General features: G+C 42.9%; 2 protein-coding genes across 2 annotated transcripts in view; one reads left to right on the plus strand and one right to left on the minus strand.

Moving 5' to 3' along the window:
- Positions 1-10,487, minus strand: part of LOC106749513 (low affinity immunoglobulin epsilon Fc receptor-like) — a 178,763-nt gene extending 168,276 nt beyond the window's left edge. The window contains exon 1 of the mRNA XM_014629033.1: positions 10,234-10,487. The gene's annotated coding sequence lies outside the window, so the exon portion shown is untranslated. The remainder of the gene's footprint in view (positions 1-10,233) is intronic.
- The window catches only part of LOC106749512 (dipeptidase 1-like), a 119,818-nt gene that overhangs the window by 31,719 nt on the left and 74,623 nt on the right, over positions 1-13,476 (plus strand). The window lies entirely within an intron of this gene.

Here is a 13,476-nt window from a genome sequence, read left to right on the forward strand (position 1 = left end):
TCCTATTTTTTATCTTTTACAGGCAAGGGAATAACTCTTCTCACTTCTCCTCACTCATTTAGAAATATCTTACTTTTCCTCATTTTTAAGAAAAAAGCTCACTTTTCTCACTTTTTCCCGACTCGATTTGAGCCCTTTCAAAAAATAACCTGATCACAACATATTATATTCAATAACTTACTTCTTTAAAGAAAAAAGGACCAAAGCTTTTCCGAATCCTCCGTACATAATCAACCAAAGATGGAGTGAGAAAGAGAGAGAAAGAGAGAGAGAGAGAGAGAGAGAGAGAGAGAGAGAGATAGTAAATATAGCTACTTCACGAAGCGTAAACAGGTGCGAGAGAACGTAATTGCGTTCGGTAAAAACGAGTGTCTTTTAATGCGACTGTAATTGTCGGGCGAGTTAAACGAGGAAGTAACACAGTTGGAGACGTCGCGCCGCTAATCTGAACGGAATTAGAAGACACCCTTGGCCAGACACACTCGAAATTACACTGGGTGAAACAATTCCCTCAAATCACCGGGTAAACGAGGCATATCGCGCGCGTGCTCACCCTACCCACCTTTTATCTTATACGCGTGACGATAAACGAATAATAACAGTGGTAGTTGTGTACGTACTAATGCCGGGCTGTATCGGTCGCGAGCATTTCCTTTGTGTCATTACGGGATATTTCTCTGTTTCTTTTAGGAATTACCTCCCCAAGGATTGCAGAGGATAAGCTGAAAAAAGCTACCCGTTGGATTTACGAAAAGCGCAACGCGTCCATAAGCGGGCGTTAACGGCAATCCCGTTCTTAAAAAACACCCGTTGCGTGAACCACCAAAAAAGAAAGCACTCTCTTTCGCCCATCTCTTACTTCTGATTCGGATTTAAAAATCTGAGAAAAGAATCCCCTCTGGTTATTTAAAGTCTATTCAGAATTTTTATCTGAACTATTAGTCTAACGTAGCAAGAAAGTCTCTCTGAGGCTCATCCAGGTTTAAGCCAATTATACTTCTTATTAAAAATCAGTAGCAGGACCGAAATTGTCCTGCGCACATCGGCAGAATACTGCTGCTATAAATGATACGTACCACAGATAACTTTCAATCAGATACAGAAGACGGCGATACATTTCACCTGTGACATTGAAAGAATTCTAGCTGAACCGGCGAAACATTTCCCTGAGTGTGTATATGCGCATTCGGTCAGATAATCAAATAATTGAGATGTAACGGACGAGTGTTAATAGAAGGTTATCAAAATTCATGTTAAAAATAACGAGCAGAGCCTGGCGAACAAATGACGGGCGGGATAGCACGCTTTAATTTGATACTTATCGGCCGATGATACATCGCATAATATATCAGCGACAATTGGCCGACAATTCCGCACGGGACATTAGCAATTTTCGGTAGAGCCTTCTTTGTTATTGGTGTGCACCTCGCGTATAAATATAACCGCGCACAATTGCGAGCCGCTGCCGCGCAAGGGTCACGCGCGGTCCATTGCTCGCATCACTGCAGGGAGCTCGGGGTGCATGCAGCTCCGCAACACGCAGCCACAACGTTATCGCGTCTGGGCCGCGGTGCATTCTCAGCCACAAATTAAGCTAATCAAACAAAATAATAACGGTCGCGCAAAACAGGGTGCCGGAATGTCCTGCGGCTACGCAGAATGTTTCAGCTGGACAAATACGCGGCGATTATACGAACGGTAAATAAACGTGTACGCCGTGGCGGTGCGCAATGTGTCCATTATAATTGCCGACGAGGGGGAAAAAGAACGAGAGATGACGCGTGTGCGTATAAATTAATTAAATGAGCGCGCCCCGACCGATGATAAATAATTAGAATAATCATAGAAATCGTAATGGTGATATACAGTCAAGTTTGCCGCGGTACTTTCTGCCGCGACTCGAAGGGAGGAACCTTCCTCGGGGCGGGATTTCAGCGTGCGCGCGCGGTCATCTCCGTGCCGTTTGTCAATTAATTTTAAGTTACGACGGCGCATCCTCTCGTCCGGAATTTGAGCGTAACACGCTCGATATTCCGCGTAGGATCGGAGGGCGCGATTATGTACAGCGCTCTATGTACCGTGGAACAGCAAATTCGGCGGTCATTAATTTATTCCGTAACTAGGTACCCGTGAAAACCTACATCCGGGGCCTGATGGATCGTGTATACCCAGAGGCGTGTGCGCCCTTCCCTTTCTCGAAACCGAGGGTTATCCCTGTATGGTTATCCCTGTACCGCGTGTAATCTTTGTTGGTAGTAATAATTAACAGCGGCGGAACATGACGTCGAAATTACGCGGCGACGTCGACCCCCACTCGATTAATCGTGTCCTTTTTCGCTCCTTTCCTTCTTTTCTCCTTTCGCCGGGGACAGAAATAATAATCTTCGACCGAGCGGTTCGCCGTTATTGCACGCGAAAATTGATATCGTTTATCGCACAGTCGCGTGAGTCATGCGACGTTGTTACGGATCGTGTGCGTGTGTGTGTGTTGTAACATCGCAAACGCTGGCTGTGAAAACCCAGGCGACAAAATCGTGAACGCAAGTGCACGACGTAGCCTACGCCGATGGTGTAAATGTAATTGCACGGCTATCGCGGTCGCGGGATAGGAAACCATAAACATGGCTCGCGCTTCCGCCGGGGCGCCGAACGTTTTGGTACAGCGCGGTATAATTTCCCAGGAAACGAAATGGACGATGCGTTATGATCGGGTAAACACGAACCGCGCGTATAATTCCGGCTGGCTTTTATTTCGAAACGGGAAATAATTTCATAAATAATTCTTAATTTGCGTGCGACGGCGGTCGGCGCGCGTCGCTTTTGCGTTTCGCCCCGACGTTCCCGATAAAATATTGACGGTGTGACGTGTCGCGATATAAAATCAACATGCAAGTTAAACACCGGAGCGAGAGATTCTACCAACAACGAGCGCCAAATGATATTGTTTGAAATGCCTGCCGAAATAAATTGATAAGTTACGCTGGCGCGTGCGTTACGTATGCAATAATCCGCGCGTTTACTCCCGATATTATTATAACGAAGAATTGTATATTTGTCGCGCTCTGCGACGATATAACAGATTGAAAAAAAGATTGGCCAATCGTGTAATTTGAGCAAGCAATCCGCCTTCAACATGGGACATGTGAAACGTGTTAAATTTAACACACAATTTTTTACTGTGTGGCCATTATACATTACGCCCGAAAGCTCTCTCTCTCTCTTCTCCCCTCCCCCTCCCCCTCCTCCGATAAATCTAGCGTTTGGCCATAAACTTTTGTCGCAAGTTCAGGTCACTGTATAATTTCCCGCAGCTTGCGCTTCGTAAGCAGCACGAAATGCTTTACGCCGCGATCTAATTACATTTTCACGAGTTGCCACACGCCGGAGACACCGGGCGCCGACTTGATTCACACGGACTGGCACGGGGGCGGCTATCGGAGATCGTTATCGACGAGATATCGCCCTTCCGAAAGAAACTTCACCGGGAAATACACTCGCGAGGTACGCGCGGCTTTGCCAGGTCATCAACTGGCACCGAAACGGCCCCCTCGAACGAGCAGCAAATCCTCGCGTAGCTCGCGAGAGTGTTCCTTAAGATATCAAATCGTAGGGCCGTTCGCATTTACGATCCATCCCGTAAGGATCAGGCGCGGCGAGTTATCTCACGCAGGTACGCAGGGATGCGAGTCGCGTACGTGACCGGACATTAAAGGCAACTTTTCCCCCGATGGAAACGTTCGAGCGTGATCTACGATACTTCGAGAACACGATTCGCTTCGCATTAGATGCACGTTGTCGACTGTTCATGGCGCGCGTATATTCGCGTGTGCGTTACTTTAAATATTTAATCTCTTTTAACGTTTATGAAGTAATATTTTTTTTCTTTTTGAAGTACGCTCGTGCCGCATTCTCCCCTCAGAATTCTTTACTACTATAGCATATAATGTACAGGAACGTATACTCAATTTATGTATGGATTATCACTCGCGTTTATCGAAATTTCTCTCTGATATGATATGACACGCCTGCCTTTGACGAAGTTACGGTGTAACGTGGCCTCGCGTTATAACTATCGCACGGCGCATCGTACCGTTACATTCACATTACGACACCCTGTGAGGTATATTACACCCTTGATCCATGAGATAGACATCCCCGTTGTAACTCATATTTTTCCCCCCTGCGAAATCCCTGCTTTGCACAGTTGAATTTTCATCACGCGCGCGCGCACAACGTAACCCGCGATTAACTTTATCCCCTTCTCGGTCCAGCGACTTGGCTCATACGCGAGCTTCCGCCGCCGAAAATATAAATCGCAAAGTTATCGAACTTCGCGAAACCGCGATTTCTTGTTTCATTTTTCATTCGACGCCCGAAAGTTGCGCCGCGCTCGCACACGCTCCGCTGCCGAACTCCTGGGCGAGATATGAGCGCATTGGTGAGGCTCATTTTTAACTTTCCCGATAGCACACGAGAATACAGTATATTTTTGGGGGGACGAAGTTTCCAGAATTTCTACTTCGGTAAACTCGATGGGCGGAAGTCGCGGGATTGAAGTTCGTGCTGAAGCTTAAGCCACGGCGGGTTACCTTCGCCTAAATGCCTTCGCGATCGCTGCACTTTCGAGATACAGAAGAGCGGGGACAAGAGGCGGCTTCCCGACAATCTAAAAATTAAACTTTCCCAAAATAATGATCTAGCGCTTTGCGCCACTAGTTTCTAGTTAATTTTCGAGCGACATGTTATCTCGCAAATCGTTCGTTATTATTCGTTTATTAAAAACTTTTGCTCAAATATACGTCAATTAAATATTAAAATATTCAAAAGTTCTCCTCTAACAAAAATGTCGTTCTTACGCCAGAAGATCAGCGCCCTTTTCACGTTCACGTATAGTGGATAAAAAGAAATGTTTGCACACTTCTCGTCTCGTTTGGAATAAATTTTCATAAAAAGAAAAATATTGTTCCACCAGGGGTCTTCACTTGTATTAATATGTTGGATGAGAGAGAAAAAGAAAGAGAGAGAGAGAGAAGTGGCGATATTTCTCTCTCTCTCCCTCCCTTCCTTCCTCCCTCTCCCCCTCTCTCTCTCTCTCTCTCTCGCCCGCGTAAAATTATCCCAAAACGAATGGAATGCGTTCAGGTGCTCTTTCTATCCAACGTAATGCCTTATTTATCCTCTCCTTTTACCGCTCCTCCGTTTGAAAATCGAAGTTTGCAAAGTCGCTGCCGGCGAGCAAGCGGACGAACTCTGAAAATCGAGGCAACCGGAATCGAAAGGAGTAGCGATTTCGCGTAGCACTGGCAAAGATTCCGTGATATACAGGACGGCCCGTTCGTATGCCTCGCACGTTTGCTCGTATTACATATGTATGATGCGCATTTTATCCCACGCTGCAGGATACGTACACGAGCGTGTATACACGTACGTAATGTCGCTGTCACACGATCGAATATTCGATGATATTCCCGACGGTGTCTGGGTCAAAATGAGGGGAATACGCGTCAACGAATGATAATTCGTCGATATTCGACCGAATCTTTTTTCGGGAGGATTCCGAGCTGGCCAGGTACGCGCGATTGTATTATTAATTCGGAACGACGGAATATCTCAAACGAACAAAACGATCTATATCGTCGTCTAACGTCTATCTTAAGCAGATTATCACATTTCCACAGATGCATCGGCAGGTAAGGGCGTTTGTGTATCCGAAATTCTTTAGTTCTCCCTGACGATTTCAATCCCAGCCGTGCTGAGTCGCAATGATGAAATTTTTCACATTCCCGCGAAGTCAACGCGACAGGAAGTAAATCAAGGGAAGGAAGGGGGGGGAGGATGTGAGAGCGAGGTAAGTGCTCCTCCGGACACGCTAGAAATATGGGTTTCTGGTAGCGACGAGAACGGGCGGCTAACGTCCCGCGGGAACACGACGGAAAGGATTCTTTACGGACACTCTCGATAGGAAACAAGTCGCAGGAACGCGTGAATTCCCACACGTGACATTGCCCGTGTTACATATGTAGGTACGACTCTCGGCGTGGCCTCCCGCGGGACTACACCCTTGTCCAGGATATTACCAGTGGAGAGGAAGTTGGCGCGACCGTATCGCACCAAGTAATTTATTACCATTAAGCATTTACCGTTCAGCCTGTCGTCAAAAGTCGCGAAAATACCGATTCGCCGACGTTTGTTGGTTGGCACGACTTTTCCGCAAACTTTTCACATCTCATAAACGGGAAGCAGTCCCTTTCTCTCTTGCAAAATATTGCGTTCTCGTTCGCGTCATGAATAAATTCGAGGGAATGTTCTAAAATACACCAACTGCGGAAGCAGCACGTCGTTTAATTCATTGTCATTCGTCGAGAGGAAATTGTTTTTAAAGTATATTCCTGCGGGTCTGCAATTCGCGGTATATTATGTTATTACTCGATTATTAATTTTATTATATTTTTATAATATTTTTCAAAAGATATACACATGTAATAAAGTGAGAGAGAGAGAGAGAGAGAGAAAGAGAGAGAAAAGTAAATAATTTCCGAGTACGTATATGCCGCGCGCGCAAATTTTCAATGCGGAAGAAAATGTCGCAGGCAAGCAGGCAGCAATTTGGACGAAATAACAGTCACTCCGCATACGCTTATACACGCGGCAGAATTGCAAAATGAATTCCCGGGAATATGAACTTCCGATTAACCGACGTTCCGGAGATTCTCTCCACCATGGACGCATGTGTAAACTACCGTAGCGGCTTAGCCGGCGCATGAAACCACGCGAACGAGCATTATGCTACTGCAGTAACATGCGAAAATATTTTCATGACGCCTATACAACGCGCCACATATACCAAAGAAATTGCGAGTACTTCAGATTATCAAACATTTTAACTATGTTCAATTTGCGTCATTTTTAGCGAATCTCTTAATGTAATTGATAAATAAATATTCTACGCTTTTATAGAAGATATAAAAATACACGCTGAAAGCTTATAAAAAAAATAATACACATATTATACGTGTAAAATAATAAATAGAATATTTTCTACAAAAATTATATAAAGGATAAAAATGTATGAATAATATAATGCGATTTCTAAAAACAGGTTTAATATATTAATGAAAAACGAACCTTCAAAACTATATCTTTAAAAATATACTTATCGAAATATGTTGGAAAATATATGAGCAATATTTACATAACATATACGCGCGTTTTCCTCACCTTTAATTTTCACAAACAGCAGCAATGCGTTTATTATAAAAGTATTGTAAATGTAAATATAAATAAAAATATAATGACACGTAATTTAAAGTACATAAATCAAAATTCTGTTAATATCAAATTCATATTATCCGAATAATCAGCGTACCAAGAGGGAAAGAGAGAGAGACTGAATAATCGGATCGGAAAAGTAATCGGATAACGATTCATAGGTAACTCGGCTATTAGAATATTCAATGCTTTCAGCCCTAAACAGCAGTCTATAGCAGCCTCGAATCTTTTCATTCCGTGAATTCATGCGATGTACAATTATACGCTGATTATTACATGCAAACATTGAAACTCTACACTTGCTATTTTATGTTAAAATCCATTGACATCCAGCCAAGTCCAGCAATGAAATCCGCTGCATCCCGAAATGCATCGCTCAGCATCCAATATATTTAATAAATACCTTAACGACATCAAAGAAGTATTAATTTATCTCGAAACGGAATATGCAAATTCATTTAATGAAGAACGAAATTGGTTATAAAAAATATAATCTCCCGTTTATTATAATATTAAAGTAAATTAAAATTATAGTTTAAATTTTGTGTTCAGTCATTCGTTAAATTAAACTCGCAGTTGCATTATAATGAAATTAAATTGTGTAGGGATATCACGAATTATTCTTTCTACTATTCTAAAAGTATTGTTGAACTGGAATAAATATTGCGGCGTAGCTTGCGTAAAATATCGCGGAACTCTCTTCGCAAATATCACGGGATAATCTTTGCAAAAGTATCATTTAGCTGTCATGCGTGAGAATTTTATGCAATTCGCAATCATCTCGAGCATATCGATATATTTAACGATTTGCGCAATCAGCCTTAAGTAGCGATTTTCTTCGTGTATTCGCGTCGCGACGATTGCGTGCACTTTAATTCGCGGTACACACGATCGACTTTTTTACACGCAGTTTGCAGCGAGTGTTAAAACGCTCACTACACACATCGCAAATTTACAGAACAGGATATCCGGTTTTTGGCAAGTAAAAACGAGATGTTGTCCTTTTTGTTCTCGATTTCGCCGAAGTCGAGAACCGCGGCCTTTCATGCCCGATTTTTTACACGCGATTCGTGATTCGCGATTGTGTTCGTGAAGTACCGAAATTTATCATGGTGCATATTTGTATGCGTGTGTATGTGTGCGTATGTGTTCTTGAAATATGCGCATTCTTGAAGTACTGAAATTTATCGCATCGTGGTAGATATTCCTTGAACGAATTCGCGCATCACGTTCTTCGTTAAGCGAATTCGTAGATCTCTCGTCTCGAGATAAATGGAAATGTCGCCGATGCCAATGAAATATTCGTTAAACGCCGTTATAATATAGATATTATTCGCGTCGCAAATATGAGTGAAGCGAAGTGCAATCAACGTCGAGCGATGCAAGGCTGCTGGACTCTACGGAGTGCCGGATGCGAAGCGATGCAGTTCGGAGTGCAGCGGCGGGTTTCGTCGGTCGACCTGGCCGGACGTCGGTGGATTTCAGCGTTAAATGGTGAGCGTGCAATTTCAACGCCCACAATGTATCGTATGATGTATTGCACGCACATCGGTAAATAGCATCGATTCGCCATGAAAAAAAAGTAAGAACAGTTATTTACTGCTGTTTATATGACCGGTTATATAAGACCGAAGGTAAAATATTCAGGCATAATTTAATTTCCAAAAATTATACGTGAAATAATCATTATCTGGTTACAGATTGTCCGAATATGCGGCTTATTCAGATAATTCAAACGTGATTTTAAAGGAATATTGAATATTAAATCATATATTACGTTGATTCACATAATAAATTAACATGCATCATTTGTATATTTTATTTATACTTTTGAGATGCAGTGGGATCTCTACGAAAAAGACGAATATCTCTCGCATTCCTATCGTTTTCTTTATAAATATTGTTTAAATAAGTTTTATTATTATTTTCAACATTCTCCTTCAGAGATGAAATTTTAGAATTTGTTGTACGCGCACGTAGCGAGAAATAAGGCAAAATATTCTTAAATGTATAAATTTATCTAGGATTTACATATGAATAACTGCAACAATTGACAAGTAGAATCTGAAGAAAAATTCAGATATATCATTCAAGAACGTCAAAGTGGTCCATAAGGAACTGTGAATTTAGTGAAACGTCAATATTTGTAAACGACTTCTCTTCGACAAAGTTTCTACAATATACGCGGTACCTTGTCTCTACTGATCGATATTTGCAACGATTAATCTACACAGGCAACGATAATCGATCACTATTCGACACGGTGTAACGATTTATCGCGTGCGTTTTTCACCGGGCGTTCATTTCAATGCCTGGTGTCCGCGAACAACATACCGTGCAATTCTTTTGCGAAACGAGACGCAATTTTCGCCAGTAGAAGCAATCTCTACTGTTTTATCACGTCTCAGGTATAAACAAACAGAAATTTAACGTACACGTACGAACAAATTTGTGGAAAGATTTAAGTTCTGCTTTAAATTCAACAGAATAGTGATCTGAGAAGTTCAGAAAATGAAAACACAGTTGACTCTATCCGAGTCAAAATTATTTTTCTTACATTAATTCTACAAACGCCACTTTTGAAAATAAAGCAACAAATATTCTTTTTTCTTAACCTGCCTCTTATTATTTCTTCCGTTATCTTTGGAAGTTTTTTATACAATATAGAGATTCAATAGAGCATAAAAGAGCAAAGGAAAAGATGTAAAAATAAAGACAACAGTTGTTCGTACGACAAGCACCAATACAGCTTTGATACAATAACAAGGTTGGACAGAAAGGACGAAAGAGACGTGTAGATTAAAAATATAAATAAAAAAAAGATTTGCCGCCCAAAGAGCATAAATGAGTTAGAAATCAGCACTTGCAAGACTTGTACTAGGTACTGAATCTCGACTCGGGTATCTCCTCGTCGAGCTCGGACAGTTCGTCAAACGTGCTGTATAAGAAATGAATTTAACGTACTTAGAGATATATGATGAGCGTTACCCGCGTCTCGACGACCCCACGTCCCGATCTCGCGGCGACGACTTCCCGACCCAGCATTCTGTTCCTGGCTGCTCCATCGTAATACACTCCCGATACTCCTCGCGCTAACACTAATACGCTCGACATTCGCGGACACGATTCGTTCAATGAGACACGTGTTAATTAACGCGATGCCGACGGGAGAACTCGATTACTTTGCGGGACGCGCACCGTACTTGCGGCGTACACGACTCGCGTCGACAAAATGGCCGACGATCGCTCCGCTGGAAATCTGCTCTACCGAACTGTACTTTGGTGCACTTTCTGTACTTAAAATGCGAAGCAGATACGCATTCTCAAGCAGGTACGCGCGAAATAAAGTAGGTATATGCTTTGTATTTACTAATCAAGTGGACGTATATTCACAGTTTGGTAAGAAAAGGGAGAAAGACAAAGAGTGCAAGAGAGTGCGAGAGTGCAGGTAAAGATTGCAGATCGTAGTTTCACGATTCACCACGCCCGACAGAGGGCATTGTGGTTCCACGATTCTCCGTGCTCGACGGGGGGCGCGAGTCACGCGTTCCCATCTATTTTCTATCTATTATCTATTTTCCGTTGGTCATCCAAGCTCAACAGAATTTGCAGAGTTAACGGGGAATCCAGATTTCGACTCGGGTATGTACACTCTGAGTTATTTATTTTGACTATTTGCTTTTGCCGACCTTGAAGTCGTAACGTCGCGATATCCGTCCTCGCTGTTTATCCGTTGCTTCATGACGCGATCAAAACGAACGACTAAATCGCGACAGTTGAATCGGTGCCTCGTTAGCGACAAATGACAGCAGACGATGCAGGTAAGAGTATAAACAGGCCTACAACGGTCGACGTCCGAAACAATTGTCATTTAGTTGGCATAATGGCACCTTCGCGTTTGACAAGTAGCGACGGTGTGCATGCACCGCAGCTGCAGTTACGGGGCGATGCGTCACCTGCATTGCCGCAGAGAATGCCTCGGGATCTGACGGTTGCGAGTTACTGAGGGAAGATTGCCGCGACGACGACGAAGAAAGCTCCGGATCGTAAATACGCCGGATATGCCGTAAAATTTAACGATTCAAGTTCCGCGAGCGCACTTCTCGGCGCACAGGTAGGTCGCGCTTGTTCGTCTTGAAGAAACGGCGAGGAAGGGAGGGACGCGAGGTTAGATTGCGCAGGTGTCGAAAGTGGTGTGCAAACCCTGATCGCGTACGCCTCACAATTCGAAGTGGCAGCCGATAAATCCGACTCTTACGTTGTCGGCGAAACGACGTCGGGGGCGCATTCCGAGATTAATTTCGCGCCGGGATTAAAGCCGCGCACGTTCCAGTCGCAATTCCCGGGTCGCGAGATATGTTACGCGTCGTCGTGCGGGGAAGGGGGAGGGTGGCCTTCGAGGAGCCTTCGCGATCGAAAGTCGAGCGGACAAATTTATTGCTACGTGCATTTTACGTGCAGCTGCGTGTCGTCGGGCGGGAGCAGCTTGGAGATGGATAAGTTATTGAATTTTATGGCTCCTCCCGCGGAAAGTTTACACGATATAATCTTACGCTGCACTCCGACGGCGCTGATATTCTGAAACAACTTCTTCAGCCGTATAATCCGTCAGTAACGGAATTTCAGCCGAATCGCTCGAACGACTAATGTAAATGTCATTTGTAGCGATTATGCCGAGGTACTTTGGCAAGTACGCGAAAATAATACCCTATATTACAGCAGAGAATATTACATTGTAATAGACAGAGGTAAGACGAGGGTGCGACAAAGGCGCGGAACAGAGTTGACGACGTTACAAAGTTAGGAGATGTTAAAGACTGAAGGCAGTTTAACCAGGAGCGTCAATTGAACTTGTTACTGCTCTGATATAATGGATGCAGCAGAGGTAGCAGCAATTTGACTAAAAAATCGATAGTTGTTAACATTAAAGTGAAGCCACGTTTATATATGAAAATACGAACAGCAAATTCGGCATTTTCCCGTTATACCAACACAGTAAAAAATTTTGTGTAAAAAACGGTCCACTGAAATTTGGTGATAATTTAACACAATGTGTTAAAATATACACAAATATAACGTTAAATTAACACATTCACCATGTCAATAACGCTTGAATTGAGTGTTGATTTTACATTTATATTTGTGTACTTTTTAATACATTTCGCAAAATACAAAATTTCCGTTTTTAATACAAAATTGTTTACCATGAACAAAGAAAATTTACAAAAATTTCACGCCTTTTTGGCTTAATACATTGCCAACTGGTCAAATAGTTTTACCCTTGATGATCGACCGATCAACCTAAATTTGTGATCATTTTCTAGGGAAAAATTGTTATTTTTAATTTTAAGTTTTATTATATATTAACTCTCCTGTGTTGTAAGAATTTTTGAAACTGTCTCTCTTAATATCTAGAAAAACGTGTACAATATCAATTATACGCGCTAGTAAGAGATTATCGTGATCTCTCCGATCCACTTTATTCCGCGAAAAATCGAGTCCCTCGTCAAAAATTGGCAAGCTTCATCCACCTCTTGATGACACGTTGGGGCGTGAAAGACTTTTCCGGAACAGAGGGAGGGATTATCGAGGAGATATCCGGGGATGAAGGCAAATGTTTTTGGAAAAGTCTACGACCCAATAATACCTGGCAGCATCGCGGCCGCGATGAGCCTTCTAATACAGCCGAACCCCATGGTGCCACTCGCCTAAGATCAATAAAGCACTTTGCCTCTCGGGATCGCACGGTCCCAAGGATGCGCGCTGCGGTCCTGTTGGAAAGATCACGTTGAGAACACCTTCGTGAGATCCCATCGGGATTTAAATATCAACGTTAGGAGCGCGCTTAGCGTTCATTAAAATATTTGCCGTGCGACATTTCGCATCTTGAAAAACTCTTCCGTTCAACCAAAGGAAGAATTAAAGGCCATGAGGAGCCCGAATAATCTAGTGTCATTTTAAATATTAATATTATCAATATTAATATTATTTGCGGCAGGATGAAATTGTCCATTGTGTATCGCGAACGTACCAAACCGTTTTCCGGACAAACGAATGCGACGACAGCCTTTCGCAAATGAACCGTCCCTTGAATCTCAATAATATTGTTATAAATGATAATCTCTTGACAACCCTTCACCCAATTGTTAAGTTAATTAGTAAGTTCGTTTGTCCGGAAAATGTTCGATACGCTCGCAATACACGATG

The sequence above is a fragment of the Dinoponera quadriceps genome, unplaced genomic scaffold (genome assembly GCF_001313825.1).
Source record: "Dinoponera quadriceps isolate SergipeBrazil2010 unplaced genomic scaffold, ASM131382v1 scaffold3162, whole genome shotgun sequence".
Classification (NCBI taxonomy): Eukaryota; Metazoa; Arthropoda; class Insecta; order Hymenoptera; family Formicidae; genus Dinoponera; species Dinoponera quadriceps.